We start from the raw sequence: 21,596 nt of genomic DNA on the forward strand, positions 1-21,596 counted from the left end.
CTCCCTTTAATGGAATAAAGAGTTGTCAAAACAAACTTTTTGCGCAGTGAGGAGTCATGATGCCCATGCCATGTGGTTCCAAAAAAATGCAAGTCGAGGCCAATTTTCAAAGCGATGACCTGTGACTGAGCAGCAAGCTCATTGCTCAAAATGTGCATTACAACACTTCCACTAGTCACTCTATCATTCAAGGCGATCAACGAGTGACCGCCATGAAAGACCAATTCTGCAGCCGCCTTAGATTCCTGGAGGATCAGCTAAATATGTGCAGAGACAAGTTTCAAAATGCTACCTTGCTACAGCAGGAAAATCCTGCCTGTGTATTCGTAAGTCAACTAAAACGCATTGACTTAATGGTAAGTTAAAGAACTTCAAATGCAAAAAGGCAATGTAAAAAAAAGTTTTTTTGGTACAAGTAGTTTCAGTTGGAGCAGTTTTTAATGCCATTCCATAAACCACATGTATGTTGAAAAGCCCAATTCTGGCCCTGGGTGCCTGGTTTTGTTTGTGATTATAAATCTGACAATTTATGACCTTTTTAACAAAATATTTGTTAAGATTAGTTAACTCAACCTGCTATACCGCGATAACCATGATATACCGTCATTTGGCAAGAAGGTTATCGTACCGTCATAAAACTAATACCGTGACACCCCTACTGTAGAGCAGAACACAGTGGCGGACGTTCTGAGCAAGCAGAGCACAATCTCCCACGAGTGGGAACTAGCTCAGGAAGTCGTTTAAGAGCTCTTCGCCCTTTGGGGAACCCCTCAGGTGGATCTGTTCGCCACCAGTGTCAACCGGAAGTGCGATCAGTAGTGCTCAAGGGAATTTCCCCCGAGAGGAGCTCTAGGGGACGCGTTAGTGGTGGACTGGGAGTTTCCACTTCTGTACGCGTTTCCTCCAGTCCCTGTGATTTCTCACGTAATCAGGAGGTGGAGAAAGTTAGGGGAAACACATGATCCTAATCGCCCCGGATTGGGCCAGGAGGACATGGTACCCGGACCTTCTGGACATGTCCATCTGCCCTCCAATACGTCTTCCACAAAGAGAGGATCTTCTCTCTCAAGAGGAAGGTCGGGTTCTCTATCCAGAGGTCAAGACACCCAACCTTCATGCATGGTTTCTGAGAGGTTGAGATATAAGGATTGGGACCTCCCGGATGACGTAATGGAGATTTTGCTTTCGGCCAGAAGGCCAGCAACTAAATTCTTGTACCGGTGTCGTTGGAATTAATTCAGTAACTGGTGCAAGGACAAGAATGTGGACCCTTTTCAATGTGGCACTTCTATGGTGCTGTCTTTTTTTTGTTACATTTAGCCAATCTGGGGCTCCAGATGGGAACAATAAAAGGCTACTTAGCGGCACTTTCTAGTTTTAAGCGCTCCTCGGAAGAGGTTTCCCATTTCAAGATTCCTTTCATTATACCATTTTTGAAGGGGCTTACCAATGTGTACCCTCCAGTACCATTCCAGGTCCCGGCTTGTGACTTGAATTTGGTGTTAAAATTCTTAACTTGTGTACCCTTTGAGCCTTTACACTGCTGTCCTTTAAGGCTTTTAGCACTTAAGACGGTCCTTCTTGTGGCTTTAACATCAGCCATCAGGGTTAGCGAACTACAGGCTCTCTCACGCAAACCTCTATACACTACTTTTCACAAGGACAAAGTTGTTCTTAGGGTGAGACCTTCGTTCTTACCAAAAGTTATTTCTGACTTTCATTTGTCACAGAAAATGACACTTCCAACTTTTGGGCAAGGAAGAGGAGAGGTTACATAGACTTGACCCAAAAAGGGCCCTGTTTTTATATATCTAGAATGTCAAAATTACTCCAAGATGACTAACGTTTTGTAGGTTATACTGGACCCAAATTGGGATTAGCAGTGACAAAACAAACTATATCCCGCTGGATTACTTTGGGTATAGTGGAGTGTTATAGACTAGCTGGTAAAAAACCCACCGGATGGACTTGTGCCCATTTGATGAGGGGTATGGCTACTTCCGCGGCTCTGAAGAGGGGACTACCTATAATTGACATTTGTTCTGCCGCAACATGGTCTTCAGTACATACTTTTGTCAGGCGTTACTGACTAAATGCCTCTTCTTCCCATGAGGGGTGATTTGCAAAAGCTGTACTTCATTCCATCCATGAGAAGGTAAATTAATGCTCCCACCTCCTAAATTTTCACTGCTATGGGAGTCTATCATAGATGAAGAATACATGGGAGGACACAAAATCCGTTCGAAGAACAAGTTACTTACCAACTATAACATTCTTTCGACTGAATGTTCCTCCCACGTATTCCTCATCGCCCCTCCCATCCTACCCCACTGTACAATTTACGTAATTTACATCTTGCGTTTCACGAAGAGCTCACAGTCTTGGGCATGCCTGGATGTTCCTCGAGTAATACTATGAAAAAAAAAGAACTGAAGCTAACGGGCGCAGCACAAACTACTTATACTGCTGGTGACGTCGACACCCTACGGGGCCGTCGAGGGACAGAAACAGCAAAGCTGAAGAGAGACGTATATCATAGATGAGGAATACGTGGGAGGAACATCTGGTCAAAAGAACGTTACAGTTGGTAAGTAACTTGTTCTACTGGTGGGGGAGCAGTCCTCTTCTGGCAAATGGGGCCATATAGAAGGTACCCTGCTCAGAACCAGGCAAAGTTCGGTACTCCCCATACCTTCAGGTGCCAAATAAAGACAGAGGTCTGAGACCCATCCTGGATCTGCAGCTTCTGAACTTGTACTTGCACAAGAGCAAGTTCAAGATGGTCACTCTGTCCCGGATGTTCCTGCCCTGTATGTGAATGACTGGCTAGTCTCCCTGGCTCTCAAGGATGTCTACTTCCATGTGGCTATCCACAGGAAGCAACTGATATTCAAAGTGGGGAACTTTCAGAGAGGACTTCCTCTCCCATTTGGAGGGAGAGGGTCCTGCACCTGAACCTCCGCAGTGTGAACCTTCATGCCTGGCTGCTGAAAGGCTGCGGTATAAGGAGACTGATTTGTTGGAGGACATTCTGGACATGCCCCTCTCTGCTAGAAGACCCGCCACCAAATCAGTTTATGCCTGCAGGTGGCAATGGGTTTTTGGCTTGGTGCCTGGAGTGGGATTTGAACCCTTTTATTTGCTTCACTTCCTCTGTGTTGGGTTTTCTTCTGTCTTTGTCCCGGATGGTCCCACAGATTGGTACATTGACGGGTCATCTTTTTGCCAATTCGATCTTTAAGGGCTCCTTTTTCATGATCCCTACGGTCATTCAATTCCCGAGCGGACTTTCCAATATGTTTCCCCCACACCAGTTTGTTAAATTTGTTAAATTTAGTGTTGATATTTTTAATGGGCACTCTGTTTGAGCCCCTTCATTGTTGTTCTTTAAGACTACTCACCCTTAAGGTGATTTTCCTAGTTTCCATCACTTCCGCTAGACTGGTGAGTGAGCACCAGGCTCTGTCTGTTAATCCTGCCTACTTTATTTTCTCCAAGGAAAAGGTGACCATGAGAGTTAGACTATCCTTCCTGCCGAGGTGGTGACCAATTTCTAGCTCTCTCAAAAGATCCATCTACCTGTCTTTTTTCCTCCGCCGGTGCCCGAGCTGTCTGGGCTGTCACCAAACAGACCATGTCTCGATGGATCATTCTCTTCTTCTCGGAATGCTATGACCTGGCTGGCAAGGAGGTCACTGAGGGTCTCGGGGCTCACTCCACCAGAGGGTTGGCCACCACCTTGGCCCTGCAACGTAGAGTGCCTGTTCTGGATATTTGCCAAGTGGCTAAGTGCGCGTCCTTGTGCACGTTTGCTAAGCATTACTGCTTGGATTCTATGTCTGATCAGGGCGCTTGTTTAGGCAGAGTTGTCCTTCTGAGTTTTCTGGTTTAGGTGGTGTCCTTGCTATCCTCCCACCTCCAGGTAATCGTACTGCTTTGGGAGTCTTATAATAGATGAGCAATCTGTGGGAGGATGGGGTCCATAAGTAGAACAAATTACTTGCCTCTCAGTAATGTTCTTCCTGGAGGATGCTCCTTCCATGGATTCCTCCAAACCCTCCCTACCTGCCCCTTTCGGGGTAGCTAGTCCACCTTAGTTCTGCGTTCCATCAGCGTCGGAGTGCTAGGGGAAAAGGGTGGTACTGAGGTCACAGGGCGCAGCACCTCAACATATACTGACCCCAACGTCCTGTCTGGCATGTGGCGTGTAGAGGCATCGGGCAGAGCCGATGTGGAGCAACACTGTTTCCCTTGGTAGCAGAAACATTGCTGAAGTGCAGCTGGTACTGGGAGATAGATATTATAGATGAGGAATTTGTGGGAGAAGGTCCATCATAAAGAACATTACCGAAAGGTAAGTAATTGGTTCTACTCGTTCCCTGGACTGAGTTGCACCCTCCAAAGTGTCTGTGCGTGGGCCGAGACGCCACGTCTGGGACCCTTTCCCTTTTCCAGGGCACACCTCTGTAGGCTGGGTGCTCTTGAACTCTGTGAGCTTTGCTCAGACTCTATCCAGAGTGTTTCCTTCTATGATGTGCCTCCAGGAGGCTGGACTTTCTGATATTCTGCTGTTTTCCAGGAATTCTGAATAAAGTTTGGCTCAGAAGCAGAGTCAGCCATTATTAAAGGAGTCATATGATCATCTTACGCCTTAGTTCCTACATACCCCATAAAGATGTTAATGCTCGGGGGAGTAGAACAGTGACTTGAGTCTGAGGGTTTCCTATCCCCTAAATGGGAGTCGCCTCCAGAGGGATCCCACTTACCCTGTCTTCTGGGGATGTTGAGCGTCCCTAGTCCCAAAAGATTCTTGGATTCGCCACATAATCCCACTGTTTGATTTGGGCCCTTCTCTAGCAGGTCTGAAATCTTAATTGGGACTCCTTTCTGCCAAATCCACTCCTAAGTCAATCCTTCCTCCAGAAATCCCTCCCATGCTGATTGGGGGCAAGCACATTTCTCTGCTTTCTCCCTTGGATGAAGACCAAAGCAGATCCTGAAAATTAGGTAATCTGTACCAATAATAACCTTGTGGGGGAATCCTAGAACTTTCGTTACTTTTAGCTGAGTTGAATCTTCCCGGACTTCCAAGGCCATCTGTATTTTGAGGTAGATTTCAGCATCTCCATGTGCACAAGTGATCTGTACAGCTTCCCTCAAGTCCAGAGGTTAGGGTAGACTTCCCTCAAGTCCAGAGGTTAGGGTAGACTGGGTCTGACCGGAGGGAAGCCTGCTTTCTCCCCGAGTCAATTTAGGCAGTGGCCTGATTGACTTTATCCTGTTCTTGGGCCTGGAAGGAGCTAGTCTTACATACATGGACATGGTTCTAGTCCTCTCTCCTCCCAGTTCACCCATTCTTCTGCATCAAGCCACCCTATTTCCATTGGTGGTTCTTTTTTGTTTTTTTGGACAAACTGGGGCAAAGTATTCTTTTGCCACGCATTAAAAACAGGTTGGTTTGATTTGTGGAAAGATTTCCTCCCTGCTTACACTGGCTTCTGTTGTCGTTGAGTTTTGATGAGTGGTAGGAACTCGGGCTTTCTGACCACCTTTTCTTTCTGTTTTAATGGAATGGGTGGTGGGATTTCTCTGAATTTTGAGCGTGGGATTTTTTTAGCTACTGCTTTAAACTCTTGCCTAGATTTGGGAGCCTTCAGCATATGTTGTTTAAGAATCTGTAAGGCTTCAGAGTGGGCTTGAGCAATTTGTGTAGCCGTTTCCAGAGTTGATTGGTAATACTGTAACACAGCCTTTTGGAAGAGGTGTTGGAAGCGCGTTTATAAACTTCTCAAGTGCTTGGGTTTAAGAACCTCTGGCAGTCTTTTTTTCCCCAACCACCGGCTTATGAACTCCATGGGGGTTCTGTTGGGGAGTAGATGGGTAGCTCTTAATCTATGCTGAAAAAAGGATGCTCTCCGACCCACCTTAATTAAGAGGGTCTTCTAATCTCAGCAAAAGGGGAGGTCCCATCGGCATTGATGGTTTGATATGCCAATTGCAGCTCCCTCTTAAGTAACAGGGCCAAATAACAGGTTTTAAGAGAGTTATCCCAATTAAACTGGATGGCCAGGTTTTTTCGAAGTATACAAATGGCACCCAGATCATTGCCTCCCCCTATGGGGCTGCATCACTCTGTTGGGCAGATGGTGACCACCAAGGACCCCCCATCCTATCTAGAGCCCCTTGATATCTCCCATTGGCCCTCCCCTGGCTATCAATGATTTTCTCCAGGAGGGTCTCAAGGAACAGGGGAGTAGGCATTTTTAGGTTCTAAATACCCTGCTCTAAGGCACCCACAAATTCGCCATAGTGGGAGAACCATTTTCTATCTTCATTACCTGCTAGGGAGTTTGTTGGTCTTTGGGGGGGGATGGGGAGTCGATTGAGTCTGTCAAGATAGGTTGCTGGTCATCCCTCACTACGGAAGTAGACCTTCCTTGAGGTCGTTACAGAGGGTTATATGCCCCAGTGGCCTGTAGGGGGTTAGTTGATCAATATCTTTTGACCTCAGGGTTTTGGATGGGTCTTACGTTGTATCTGATAACGCACTCCCACTTCTGACACCACTTGTGATAGGTCAGAATTAGGCGACGGATGATGGCATGATTCACACAAGTTTCATTCTTCTTTCAATGTGAAAATGCCTAACCTCTCCCTAAACCTATGGATCTAAACTCTGCTCTATACAAACGAAAGTCAAGTGCATGTCAGGGTATCGGATTGGTAACATAATTGCAGTCCTCTGCCTGGAATCCCATTCCAACCTAGCTTCTTTCCCTAATACTAAAGAAGAAACACAAAACAACCATGACATACTTTGGGGCATTGCCCACTGAAAGGGATGGTTGATGGCTTCTGACCCCCACCCCTGTGCTGTGCCTCTTTACCATAGGTCCTAGCCAAGGTTCACAGTTCCAAATATATAGTTCATATACTGCTGCTTCTCCTTCCAGTTATACGTCCAAGTCTTTGTTCCTTCAGGGAGAGTTTAGTCTGTCTTGCTCCCCCAATGATGGTCTCTTCTTGCCTACTTGGGGCTCTGTTCCTTCTCACTGCTCACCCTGGAGGAGTCTCCCTTCTTTCCTGAGTCTGACAGTTCTCTTTCTCTAGCTCCACTCTTGGGGTTTCCTGGTTCTCTCTCCACAATGGGGTTTGTCTCTCTCTGGGTTTCTCGGTTCACTCCCCACTATGGTGCTTGTTTCTTTCTCTCACCACTCTGGGTCTTCTTGGTTCACTCCCCACCCGAGTGCTCGTTTCTTTCTCTCGTCCCACTTTGGTTATCTTGAATTGCTCCCTACTACTCGTTTCACTTTGCACTCTAGGGGTTTGTTTCTTACCTTTGCCCACTCTGGGGGTTTGTTTCCCTCTTTCTCTTTTTCTCTTCCTCTTTTTCTCTTTCTTTTTCTCTCTCTCCCTTTCCCTCTCTTGTTCTTCTTTCTCTCTTCTCTTGACCCACGCCCCCCCACGCCTGAGTTTCCAATTTTTCCCACGCCTTGGCTTGTCTCTCTCACCTTGCCTCCTGTGCCCCTGCAGCAGCCTTCGTTCCCTGCTCGCATTTGGCGGTACTACCTGGGAGGTCTCTGTAGTCCGTCTGGCCCTTCTCTCAACGCAGAGCGACTTACACGACTCATCAACGGGACCCCGCGTTGGTCAGAGTCTTCTCTCCTTCCCGACTCACTCAGTGATCTCTTGGAGCTCCTCCTCTGTGTTTGACCTTCAGCCTCCGAGGCAGCTTGGTCTCATTCAGGCTCCCACGTCAGATTACCCAGTTACTCGTCCGAGGTACTGGTTTGCACCCTCCAAGTCCCTGCCACTGGCCAAGATGCCACATTTGGCGCCCTCTCCCTATTCCGTGCCACACTTCCTCAGCGCACTGCAGCACTCTTGAACTCTGCAGGCTTTGCTCAGACTCTCCCGATTGCGTCCTCCCACGACGTTTCTCCATGAGACTGGTCTTTCTGCCATTCTGCTGTTTCCCATGAATACTGAATAAAATGTGGGTCAGAAGCCGAGTTAGCCATTATTAAAGGAGTCATATGATAATCATATATCTTCTTTCCTACATACCTCATAAAGGTGTTGATGCTTGGGGGAGAGGGATGGTGACTTGAGTCTCTATGTGACAGTTTCCTATGCCTGAAGGGGGGAGTCCCCTCCAGAGGGATCCCGCTTACCCTGTCTCCTAGGAGGTGTTAAGCATAGCAGGCTCACCTCCCTACTCCCAAAGGGGTGGCTACCCCTTGGGGAGTGGTGACAATCTTCTTGCATTTGTCACAATACATTTACACTACTATACGTATAAGAACTCACATCAAGTCAGGACTAACTTTGATGTAAATGTTCACATGTATATAGGATGTATAAGTGATATAAATTGCGTACATTTATGAAATATAACCCGTATGGCTCAGATGCCATATGCTCATACACTCATGCTACATACACTTATGACATACACTGAAATGCAATATGTTATACTCCCCACAAAAAACCCCACTGAAATCATATATATGTTTTTTGGGTTTTTTAAAGTTAAGGTTATTCTAACAGTGTAGTCTGCAAATAGTGGGAATAACAACATTAACATGCAAACACTCACTGTATATCACTACAAACTCAACCATGTAATTCAAAGTATAAGCACTCACTCAAACCACTACAAACACTGATTTCAAGTATTGGGTTCCATTCATACCATAGTAGTTGTGAGTGTTAGGACAGATCTGTAATGGTGTACAGTGAACGTTTGTACCTTAATGTAGTTATTCACGCTCGATAATAGTACGGCCATTGCTGCACTATAGTTAAGTTGAATATCAAGTTCCATCGGAACCTCGAAAATTGAATTGCTATTAACTTCTGACTTGCATGACTGATTTGGCTAATGTTTTGCAAACAGTTTATCCCACCCCAAGACTGGAAAGATTTGTTACATAATGAAAAGGTTAAGAAAGCAAATAGATGCGTTTTTCAGCCTACTCTCATTCATTTCCCCATATAGAGAAAGTCCACATTTCTGTGCAGCACACTGCAAAAACCACTGGAGGAATTGGACCAGATACGAAACAACTTGATGGATTATTTATTTTGCGCTTATAGGCAAGTGTTTCAAAGCTCAACCATTCATGGGACTGCCAATGCTGCCTATGAAGGAGGCGGCAGGCCAGTTTGTCAGTGGGTGTGCCAGAGGAATCCCATTTCCGTTCAGCTGCCCTGGAATTGCGTTTAAGGGCAGCCAGTTGGGAGTCATACCAAGAGTTGAACTTTTTGGTAGGCTTCAGTCGTACCCTAATGACGGGGGCAAGAATATCAAGAGTGTTGGAAATGGACTGGTTAAAGTTAGGGTGGGCTGTGTCAGGGTGGGAGTCAGCAGCAGGAGTAGAAAGAGCAGAGTAGGTGGAGGCAAAGGCAGCTACTGACACTCTTTTCATGGGTCGGATGACCTTGTAGACTGGAGGCAGTGCCGGGCTTACCGATGCAAGAGGAGAAGCTACAAGTGGGAAGAGGAGAGAGCGATCAGCCCAGGAGAGGGAAGTAGTGAGAGGGATAGATAGAGGAATGTCAGTCGAGATGAGAGCATCCAAGATCTGGCCAGCGGTGTGCATTGGGCCAGAGGGTAAGATGTAAAGAGAGATTCGCAAAGATTGTGGAAAGATCCAGAGGAATCGGGTGAGTCGAGATGGATGTTGAGATCACCCTGTAGGAAGAGTTCAGAAGAGGAGGAAAGGAGAGAGGAGGCTAGGCCAGCCCATTCCGAAAGGACGAGAGGGGGCTGGCCAGGTGGCCGATAGAAGGTGGCCAGCAGGAGTGAAGAGCTAGGAGAGAGGGAGAGCCTGCAGACCAGGCACTTAAAGGATGAGGAGGCCTGAGTGGGAATACAGACACAGGGATCCACTGAGGGAATATCATTGCTACTCCCCCACCTGGTATCTAGTGTGGCTGAACGCCATTTGTCGCTTCAAGAAGTTGAACACTGACCGCTGTGGGTCGCTTAACTAGTTAGCATGGAGGAGTCTCGTTCGTTAATGGAATTAAACAGACAAATCTCTCCACCAACTAAGAACGGCCATGCACCACCACCACACAAAATTGAGAAAGAGGTATCAATCCGTCAATCCTTTCTGTGTCCGAAGCGTTGACACGATTTCCAGGAGGGGGCTGGCATTATTCTGTCCAGTAGTTAAAATATTTGACGGAGAAGTTGTTTCCCCCTTCTCCCAAAATTATAGCTATATGTATCCCACAATGCATCAGCGAGGCTTTTCAGAAATCAAAAAGCTGCCTATAGTTTTTTTGCTCAATGCGAGAGATAACTGCAGTTATAGCTGGTAATAACCAGGGTTAGCCAAAAACGAAAAGCGGAAAAGGGATGAAATGGCATCAGTCTAGAGGTGGGGAGGGGGAAGAAGGACACCATGTGACATTGGGGAATTTGGGGGAAGGGGGAAGAGAGGTGATGGGGTGCTGAGGGCCAAGTTCAGAGCGCAAACATTTTTGCATAACCGGGATTATACTGGGGATAACCAGGGTTATAGTAGAAAACTGGATCAGGAATGAAAGTGCGTCACAGGAAAATAACTGGTTATTTGCGGCGTTTACGGTTAACCAGGATTATTTGTAGTACATTGCAAATATAACCACGGTTATGGGAAAAAAGCTTTTTAAAAAAGTTAAAAAAATTAGATTAATACAAAAAAGAGGAATTTTACATCTATCGTGAGGTGGGGGTAACGGGTGTGGGCAAAGAATATGGGTACTTGGTTACTTAAAGGAACTGAATGGTGCAATATGGAAAGTAGACACAGCCAACTACCATGCTCGTGTGTCCAAAAGAAACCTTAGGGGTGTGGCCATGGCCAAAGGCCATGGCTAGTGGCCCGATAGTGTGTTAAAATATACAGTGGGTTGGCTAGTGGGCCTGGAAAACTTTGGCCGTGGCCACCTAGTGGGTCCAAGAGAAACATATTGGGGGAACACGTACAGTGGACACAAACAAAGCCTGTGGCCACTGGCCAGGGCCCGTAAAAAAAAACTGTTTTAACAACCTTTCAAATTCACTGAAAAAACCTTAGTTACGTTGTGCAGATTTAAAGCAACAAAACCCTTGAAATTCAGGGGAAGTCATAACTAGCTTAACTCAGCACATTCCCGTTGCAGAGCCCATGAGCACATGCATATTATAAGAGAATGGATTCACAATGACAAACAAAATGGCAATATGGGGGACATCAACGCAGCGAGCTGAGTTCAGCTGGTCACGACTTCCCACACATTTGGATTGCCTTGCTCCAAAATTATATTGCTAATAACTCTGGCATGGGCCCCTCCAAACCGCACATTTTGTTAAAAATTAAATTTTTCAAAAGTTTTTAAGAGCACAAAATAAACTGTTTTCGGGGTACTATTCCTTTTCCGATTAAAGAAAAATAAAGAAAAAGGTGCTTCCATTGAAGACATATAGCTCGAAAATAGCAGGAAAGATTTGCACCAAATAAGAAGCAAGTTGGATAAAAAGCAATGCAGATTTTCTTTTGGTTTGGTGTAAATCCTTTCAGTCGATTTATTAATTTAAAAATGTGAATTGGTAGGGGTGCCCGGTCCAAAATAAGTGTATATCTCCCATGATAGATTGCAGCCGTGATCAGAAATAAAAAGCCACTTACTTTTTTTTGTTGTTGCTCAAAGTAAACTATTACTGCTGGAATCCTGGGGGGAGTCAAAAAAGGAAAGTGCTCAAAAGGAGATTTTGGGGAGGGGAGGGATGCTTTTATATGAGGGTAGATGTCAGGAGGGGGCAGAAGGACAACATACGTAAATGGAATTTGGGTGGGATGGAGAGACCTTTTTGTGGCAGAACCTTTTCCTCTTAGTGTGGGAGTCCATGGAATCTTCTCAGGACTTGCTTGGAAAAAAGTCACATGAACCAACGGGTTAAAGGGGATAACTGGAGATGGTCAGGGAGGATGTATGGAGAGTGAGGCAGATGGATGAACCTACAAAGGAGGAAGCGGTCCACATTGAGAGTGTCAGAGGGATAGGAAAGACTTTTAAATTGGTAAGAATGTTTGCGTTATCGCAGTAATCCGCAAGCGATGCATTAGCGCAGGAATGATTAGCAGTAATTATTTCTGCAGTAATACAAGGTAACATCAAGGTGAGCACAGTATGTTTCCTTGGGAATTGCCCTGGGAAATTACTGCAGAAATGAAAGAGGGGAAAAGGGAGGTCATGGGCCATTAGTCGGTGGTCCATGCACATTTAGCTGTGCTGGAGCCACAGGCCGCGCCCATCGCCATTGGGTTCCAATAACGTTGGCCATGAACTAAGGCCCACAGTCTTTTTTGACAAATTTTTTCAACGTCTACAGTGGACACAGACACAGGCTGTGGCCACTGCTTATGGGTTCTTGTTACTTTAATAGGCAGGGGGATATAAGACTCTACCCAACGAACCACAGCCTTTGTGACTTATTGTTGCAACATGGACATTCGACACGTCTGAAAAAAATGGCCTGTGGGATTTGGTTAGTTACTAGGAAGGGGGATATGGGCCTTGGCTGAAATGGCTAATTTTGCTTTCACTATACCTTCCCTGGTCCAACCACCACAAGGGTTCCGAACATGCTACACTGACAATCCCTGAAAAGGGGGATGCTTATATACAGTTGTCTGTTTTTTTTATGAAATGCAATACAAAGGATAATGTGTTTCAGGCCAATGTGGAGGGAGACAATAGGTGTCAGGGTAACCAAAGGTAAGCTGCTATTCAGCAGGGGTTTAGAGTGTCCTTGAGGGTACCTATTCCACACCAAACAGGGGTGAAGAGTGGTTAAATCAAATCAAGTCTTCACCAACACAAAATCTCTGAACTCCCAAAGTGATGTCACGTTGAACTCAAATCAAAGTGGCAATCCACCTGTTCCCAGTTTAATGTCCAGTGACAAACCCTAAACTCTGTCTTTGGGCTGCAGAGTTTTGGGGTTTCTGAACCCTTGACTGTGTACATTGCACCGGGGCCCTCCCAGGCCAAAGTATACCAAGCTCTCAGGGTCCTGAAGCCGTGGAGGAATGATTGTGGATCTCCTTGAACCCCAATCATTTGCCCATGGCAATATTAATGCCTCACCATCTCCCTCTCTTAGGGTCGTGTTATCGGGGTCACTCCCCTCCTCACTAGTACTGGTATCCTTTTTTTTGTCCAACCGTCATGTCATATCATCTCTCCCCCTCTAGGATCTGCCTCAGATCGCACTGCTATGCCCGAACCAGAACTTCTACATTCCCACTGGCTATCAGGCCTATGTGGCCTCCTTCCTCTGTATTAGGCTGGGTACTGGGATCTCCCTCTGTAACCAAATTACTCTGTTTCTGTACCTGGACCTGCATCCCCTCTCGTATTCGCCTCCGTCAGTCACCTCACTCTTTCCCACTTCAAAGATTTGTCTCTTCAGCTGACAATGCTCCTTTTCCAATACAACACTCTCCAGATGGCAACTCTCTGCCCCCTGAACCCAAAAGATTATAGCAGAAATGCTATGATGTGGTGTGCTCACACAAAGTCTGTGATGCAAATCAATCACAGTTGCACATTTGTACACTTCATATTCAACCGTGTTAGGAAAAAATGATCAAACACATATTAAATACAGTGTTTTTTTTATGTAAAACAAATCAAATACAGAAGGGGAACAACAATGAAAGGCCTAGGCATTTCGGATCATGCACATCCTTTTTCGGGGCTGTAAGGAACTAATGGTGGCAATAGTAAAGACAGACAGAAGTGATCACAGTTGAAGGGTGTTTATTAAACTGTATGCAGGTTGGTAAAATGCCTAATCTAAACCTAAATCTAAGACTGGAGCAAGTGTTGACCATCAAATGCAAATAAGGCAGTCCTTGTGACGTTGTGTCAAATAAAAAGGGCCTATACTAAGACACCTATTGCCAAACCTTACAACTAATGTAAAAAGGGTGTGGAATGGTTTTCAAGAAAAGAAAGGTGTTCACAAATATGTCCGGATGCGGTCACTTGGATTTCTCTGCCCCACGTTTTGAGCATGGGGTAAGATGGAATCTTGGAGCACTGCACACACTCGAGCTTTCCCAGCACGAGTCGAAAGTTGCCCAGGTTGAAATCGTGGGATAAAGACTGATATGCCAATGTACATTTCTCCTCTGTGAAAAGCACAGTGAGCTAAAGCGTGGTTGAGACTCTCCCAGGGACCATCCACCCAAGAACAGGTCAATGGGCTGTGTTTGTGCCGGTAGAGGGACTCCCAGACCTCTTTATGCAAATGTTGAGACGAATTAATGCTATTAAGGGATAAGCTATGCGAGGTACAGGAAGAAGAGGGCTGGGAAGATGATAGGAACAGGAATCAGGACATCGAGAACCTATAAAAGTGAGTTTGTGGTTCTTCCAATCGATGTCCGGATTATGGTATTTCAACCATGGAGTACCTAGAATTATTTGAAAATGCAGAGCAGCTATAGCTTCGAATTCCAATGATTCCTGGTGGAATTGAGCACATACCATAGTTAGATTCCTAGTTTTCATGGAAATGGGTCTGGAGATAAGGGGAGAGACATCTAGAGATAATATTGGTTTAGAAACCAATGGAATGCCTAGTTTGTGAGCAAATACGAGATCCACGAAGTTCCCTGTTGCCCCACTATCTGAGAGCTAACACCCCTTCCTGCTTCATTAATTCGAGATGTAGATCAACTAGTATAAACAGATAGGAAGATTGACTAGGCATAGTAGGACATATACTATGAGGGGAATTCAGTGTACCAATGCTCGCCCTCTGATTCCCGACTGGTGTCAAGCTTTGGTGTGTCCCTGTCTCATTCCTGTTTTTCGGGGACAATCACGAACTGTATGAGTAGAATCACCACAGTAAAAATATAAATTCTGACATCTTCGTCTTTCTCTTCCTTCCGTAGACACTGGCCCTCTTATAATCCCTAATTGCATTGGTTCGGGGTCTCACGGCGTATGTTCTTTTTCCCATTAGGAAGGTAGATTCTGGCGGTATTGAAAAAACGCTGTTGTTCTCCCTTTCTTTCCATGGCTCTCTGATAAATTCGGATAACCAATGTGAGGAAAGCAGAAAATGTGTCAGGAATATCGACCACCTGACTAAGAGCGTCTTTAAGGTCATCTCTGAGTCCTTTACTGAAGATAGTGATTTGGGCATCTTCGGGCCAGTTGGTTTGGGTGAATAACCCTTTGAAAAGGGAAACGAAGGTAAGTAGGTCACGAGTACCTTTCCGGATGTCTAATAACTCATTCCTGACTGCCTGGACAGTATATTGTCGGTCAAACATGGTGCTAAAAGCATCCAAAAACCTGCATAATCATTCAATAAGGGGCTGTTCCCATCTACATAAGGAGTGGCCCATGCAAGGGCTGTTTTCGCGAGATTAAATAATATAAATGACACTCTAGCTTGATCAGGGGTAAACAACCGAGGTCTGTTCAGGAAATGAATACGACGTAGCCATAAAAGATCTGAACTCCTTAGGATCGCCATCATGCTTGGGGTGGGGGTGGGGGGCATGGGAGGAGGAGGAGTACCCCATGAGGCACCCGGTCTTGGTAGGGTAGCAGGGGCAATCACTGGTCTATTCTCTGAGCAGGAAGAGGAGGCCCAGAACCCTCACCGGTTTGCAGGGGTAGTGCGCTTCTTGACCGGTTGTTCCATAGTACCCTGCAAAGCCGCCATAGTCTGAAACAAGACTGTGTTTTCTTGGAGGGTTGTAGAGACCTCTACTTGTAATTGCTGGACAGCTGCAGCTAAGTCTTTTTAACACAGTATCCATGATCCAGGAAAGGAAATAAAAAGGTCTTGCAATCTGTCAGAACACAGCTTGGAGAATAGGATTCCTCTTGGGGACCCTGGATGTTGTGCCTCTCTGAGAGAATCTGACTCTCATACCCGATTATATAACCATCTGAGCGACATATTCTCCTGGGCGAGAGTGCTACTGGACACACGCCCTCCGGTACAAGAAATGGAAACAGGAGCTGCAGTAATGATATAATTAACACAATTAAATTAATCCAATAATGGGTGCACAAGAATATCACTAAAATCCCATTCAATACTCTCACCATAATTCAGGGCGCTCCTGATGATTAAGGAACTCCTGGGAATGATCCTTCCCTATACTCACTAAAAATCTTACTTGGTTTATAAAGCTTGAAGAACAGGATACTCGGGTCTGTAGCATGTGTCCTAGAAACAGCGTTTTACTACCGTAGCAAGACACAGATATTCTGCTTCTCTGTGATCAAATACACACGTAACATCCTGAATTGAAGAAAACAAAAGAAAGAACCTAGCTATGTGACAACTGCACGTCATAACGTTCCATTCTTGTCCATAGTCGCAACGTAATCATCAAGAAGTTTACCAGGGGCGTTGTGCTCCCAGCTTCCAGGAAGAACCGTAAGCCCCACTATAATATCCCAGGAAGATGCGTCTTTTCAGCCTGATCTCTGTAAGTGAGCGCAACGGTTGCACGCTCCGCTGTAACAGATACATGCTCTGCGTTCCTAACAAAGATCCATGAGAAGTCCATGACACAGAGGAAACCTATCCGTTATCAAGAGCAAGAGACACAGAAAATCGAGAGGCAGCTACTTGCACTAGAAAGCAGGAGTTGAGAAGCACTGGTTCCCACATCTGCGATCCCTTTATGGCGTCCTGGGCAAGCATCGTTTGAGCGTGATGACGTCATCATGCTCTGTATGTGCGGGTTTTCGGAGATTGTGGTCCTGCGAGAAACCAGCTTTGTGATACGCCAGGGCAGACGCCAGTCGCGGGCCAGATCGCCCGCTCTTGCTGAGTGGGAACCCTGCAGGGGAAACCTGACAAGGAATGGGGTGGGGAGAAGACAGTAGCTTCAGTGTGGACCTAGGAGGCGTGACGAGGTGCCCCAAAGGCCGATGAAGGGTGGGGAGGAGAATATACAGCTGGTACTAGAATATAGAGATGAGAAATGGACAAGGAAAGGACAGGAAATATATACAAAAGTGATACAGAGTTGGTAGAGGAAGTGTTGAATGAAGTGAATAAACCTCCGGAAATGGAAAGAAGGGAAGGTGAAATCTTGGATAACGTCAACGAAAAAGAAAATTAAGAGTTGGAAACTAAGTCTAGTGAAGGACTAGCGGATGAGTTAGTACAGAGAGGTGTAGAGGTCAATTTTGGTGAGGAAAAAGTGGTAAACCCAAAGGCAAAACGAACTACCCCTAGAATGATAGTCAACAAAGGAGAAAGCTTTGTGGGAGTGAAACCTGAGGCGAGACTCCAGGGAAGAAAAGGATTGGAGCAGGTGGGTGGAGGAGCAGAACCATGATTGAGAGGGATTTAGGGGGTAACGTGGTGAGAACCCTGCCCCACTGTTAAGACAGTCTGCTGTCATCCTCTGGCTCCATTCCTTCCTAGAAGGCCTGCCTCTTACAATCCTGCTTATAGAATCCAGTCACTGGCCCCAAGTATGGTGCTAAGGGTTAAGGGCAAAAGACCCAGAGAACTGTGTGAAACAGGGTGCAGGAGCCCTTAAACCCAAGACTTAGCATTCAAGGGAAGAGGCTCCTTGAACAGTTGAAAATAGGGTGCGAGACACCCTTAATCCCGGGACTGTGAGCTCACAAGAACTGTGTGGATTTGCCGGGGAACATCCAGGCCCTGGACAAATCGAGTAGTGGTAGATTGTACATTCTACTTTCACAGGAGACATTTTTTTTTTAATACGTTTTCCTACAGCACTTTCCCACAAAGGAGAAGACCCATCCAGACCATGTTGGGTATAATTCAGGCAATTTCTTTTTTTTATTTGGACCAATCCTGTTCACTTATAGCAATAAAATCCCTTGTTCACCTGTTTCACTGGTCTGTTTGTTAATCAATAGCCGCTGTGTGACAGTAAATATATATTTATATATCTGTCTGAAAGAGATAACCGTGGTTGTAATAGGTATAACCGGGGTTAGCCGAAAACGAAAAGTGGAAAAATATGACATTTGGAAGAGGAAAAAGGATGAAATGGCATCAGACTAGAGGTGGGGAGTGGGAAAGAGGACGCCCTGTGAAATTGGAGAGTTGGAAGCGCTGGGAGGACGTGGGGGGGGGGTTGGGTACCAATTACAGAGCGCAAGCGTTTTCGTATAACCGGGTTTATACTGGTGATAATCATGGTTATAGTAGAAAACTGGATCGGGAATGAAAGTGCATTACACGAAATGATGAGTGTTTGGGGGGAATGGGAGAGGGCTAGCGAAGGGGGAAAAGGGGCTTGAGGGGAGTGGAGCATGGCAAGAGGAGGGGGCACTTGGTGAGTGCCTGGGAGGGCAAGGACGAGTTTTGGATTTTGCACTTTTTTACAGATAACCATGGTTATTTGCAGGCTTTTACGGATAACGGGTTATTTGTAGTACATTACTATTATCAGGATAACTGCAGTTATGGGGCAAAAGCTTTTCTTTTTTAAAGAGGGCGTTCAAAAAATGAGATTAAAGTGGAATTTTACAGCTACAGTATGGGGGGGAAATGGGTGTGCCCGAAGCATATGGCTACTGGGTTACTTTAAGGAACCAAATGGTGCAATATGGAAAGTGGGCACGGTCAAAGGCCATGGCCAGTGGACCTGAACGAAACCTATTGGGGCAACATGTCAAGGGGCCACAGAAAAAGGCCTTGGCCACTGGACATGGCCTTCGGCCATGGCTAGTGTGCCCAAAGGAAACCTAGTGGTGTGGCCACGGCAAAAGGCCATGGCTAGTGGGACCAGAAGACATCTATTGGGGCAACATGTAAAGGGGCCAGGCCATAGGCCTGGGGCCAATGGTCATGGGAGAAGGCAATCGCTAGCGAGTAAGAAAGAAACAGAGTGTTTTGTATAGTGCCACGCAGTGGGTCCAAAAGAAACATATTGGGAGAACATGTTCAGTGGACATGGTCAAAGGCCATGGCTAATGGCGCATGAAAAAAAATATGGTATAACAAAACCCTTGAAATTCACTGAAAAAAACCTTAGTTAAGTGCAGTTATGTTGCGCAAATTTAACGCAACTAAACCCTTGAAGTTCAGCGGATGTGGGAAGTCATGACCAGCTTAACAAATGAGAAGTGTTATTATATTCACAATAGGGGGGCTTCGCTTGCCCCCCCTGTCCTCCTCCTGCGACTGTTGCACGTTGAACTTGGAGGCTTGTATGAATACTCCACGAAGGGCTCCCTTGTTCGCACCCCTCCTCTCCCCGGTTACCTGTATACTGGGTTTATTTGTTAAGTAACATAACTTTGCAAGAAGTGAACACAGGATTCAGTTGGGAACCTCTTAATTTACAACACTTCTTAACAAACAATATTACTGGTTGTTTCAGCACTGTCTAAATCGTTACACGAAACCGTCACTTACACAACTGCATCAGTGAATTTACTTCAAACGCCTTAGAAATTAACGTTTTTGACATTAAACCATCAAAGTTGGAGGAATGTGGAACGGAATGACACCAGACCCATATCTTTAGGACATACAATGACCCGAATTTCTAGCGTTACAAAATACGTTAGATGAAATAGTTACACGAAATTGTCACTTATACACAACTTCATCAGTTAATAAACTTCAAACGCCTTAGGAATTGAGGATTTGGACAGTATACCATTAAAGTTGCATAAATGTGGAACGGAATGACACCAGAACCATATCTGTAGGACATACACTAACCCTGATTTAAAGTGTTGCAAAATTTGTTATGTAAAATAGTTAAACAAAATCGTCATATATGATTTTGTACTAGAAGGGAGATTATGCATATAATAGCACTTTACTGCAGAACATGGCACAACTCAAGAAGTTGCAAAGCTTTACAGCAAACTTCATGTAGTGTGCAAAGGTGAAACTCCCCAATTTAACATACCTACCTGTAAGTGAATTTATGCTTTACTTCCTACAAATAGTCACTTTCTACCGTTGCTGCATTAACATTTTGCAGAATTTATTTCTCAAAATATAAATCTGCAAAATGCCACTTCAGTCGACTGATCATCTGTACCCTACTATTCAGCAACTTGCATTTTATTGAAACCTTTTTAAGCCAATGTCATCATGGGAGGGCAACCTCTTCTCTCAGAAAGGACCCTGTGCATTGCAAGCTTACTGCCTTGTTGGATGTAGAACCTAGTGTTAACCTTTTTCACCAGTTTCAAAAGCTTAGAATAAATATATTGTGCCAGGCTGACCCCAGAACAATTACCTTTTATTTAAATTCCTTACTTATTTTAAATGTGTTACTTTATAAAGAAATCCATAACAAAAACAAGATAATGTGTTCCATTTAGAAGCCCTCAGAAATGTACCTAATGGACCTTGGCAGACTGTCTATCCGGGAGAGAATATTGGCCATTCTAGAGGTGCCCCAGGACAGACACCATCGTATCTGGCTGAATTCTGTGTAGCAATACAATTTCCTGGACAGTACCATTTGCTTTTTGCAATTAGTCAGACTCTTTCAATTAATGCTAAAACTGTAATGATCTGTTCATTAATTATTCTTTATTGATGGTTGTGCTGGTTTTATAATCAGACTGACAGCTAAAATATAGAAAATGATGATGCTGACCTAAGTGTATTTTCATAATTTATGTGAACCCAGTTAAAAAACAGTGAGCAAGGGGTCCACGTCTGAATTCCCCTGGTAACTTAGGGTGAGACCCAAAGTTGCTTAATATGCACAACAAAGGGGGGTCTAAGAGTTTCTCTACCAGCATGAACATGGCCCATTGACCTGTTCTTGGGTGGACTGCCCTTAGGAAGGACAAAGACTGATATGCAGGGATATTTCTACTCTGTAAAAGGGACAGTGAGCTAAAGACTTGGTTGAGACTCTCCTGGGGGCCATCCACCCAAGAACAGGGTAATGGGCTGTATTCGTACCGGTAGAGAGACTCCCAGAACCCCCTTTGGTTTAAATATTGTTCAATGCAGGCCTACATCAGCCCCAGTATATTTCCTCTAGCTTATTCTATGTGGGCATACGAGGCTGAGGGGCTGGACGACACTTTGGAGGAAGGTAACTCGGTTGTAACATATATCTTTGGTCAAACTGACGAGTGTCCATGGAGATCACTGCTAACATACAGGATAGTGCATGACTGCAACACATGTCACACAATTAACTGTCCTTGCTCCTAGTCTGTGGGTGTTTTCCACATCTCTCTGGAACGTCCATCAGGGCCCCCTCAATATAGTGTCCTCAACATGCTTCATATAACCTCCTGATCTTTGGGTTCTCATTTCCACAAGGGTTGTCTTTTGCATACAACACTGCAAGGGAGGGTGGCTCGGGAATGTGTCCTACCTTGCCCAGGTGCTTGGATAATCGTTAATCTTTAATCATAGTGATCTTACCTGAATTTGGTCCCCTTTCTACTGACCTCAGCACATGGGCAAAATGGGTCTTTGAAAACTGGTTAAATATACCTCACCATAATTCTGATCTTCAGAGGCTAGCTCACCAGTTTCTGAGAGGCAGCATAGAGCAGTGGGGGAACTTTGCTCTTTTCCTATTTACCGCCACCAG

At 45.3% G+C, this 21,596-nt stretch overlaps 1 protein-coding gene across 2 annotated transcripts in view; it reads left to right on the forward strand.

Moving 5' to 3' along the window:
- Positions 1–21,596, forward strand: part of BRAF (B-Raf proto-oncogene, serine/threonine kinase) — a 1,813,806-nt gene that overhangs the window by 1,243,428 nt on the left and 548,782 nt on the right. The gene's annotated exons all lie outside the window — the stretch shown is intronic.

The sequence above is a fragment of the Ambystoma mexicanum genome, chromosome 12 (assembly GCF_040938575.1).
Source record: "Ambystoma mexicanum isolate Mex_15411 chromosome 12, UKY_AmexF1_1, whole genome shotgun sequence".
Classification (NCBI taxonomy): Eukaryota; Metazoa; Chordata; class Amphibia; order Caudata; family Ambystomatidae; genus Ambystoma; species Ambystoma mexicanum.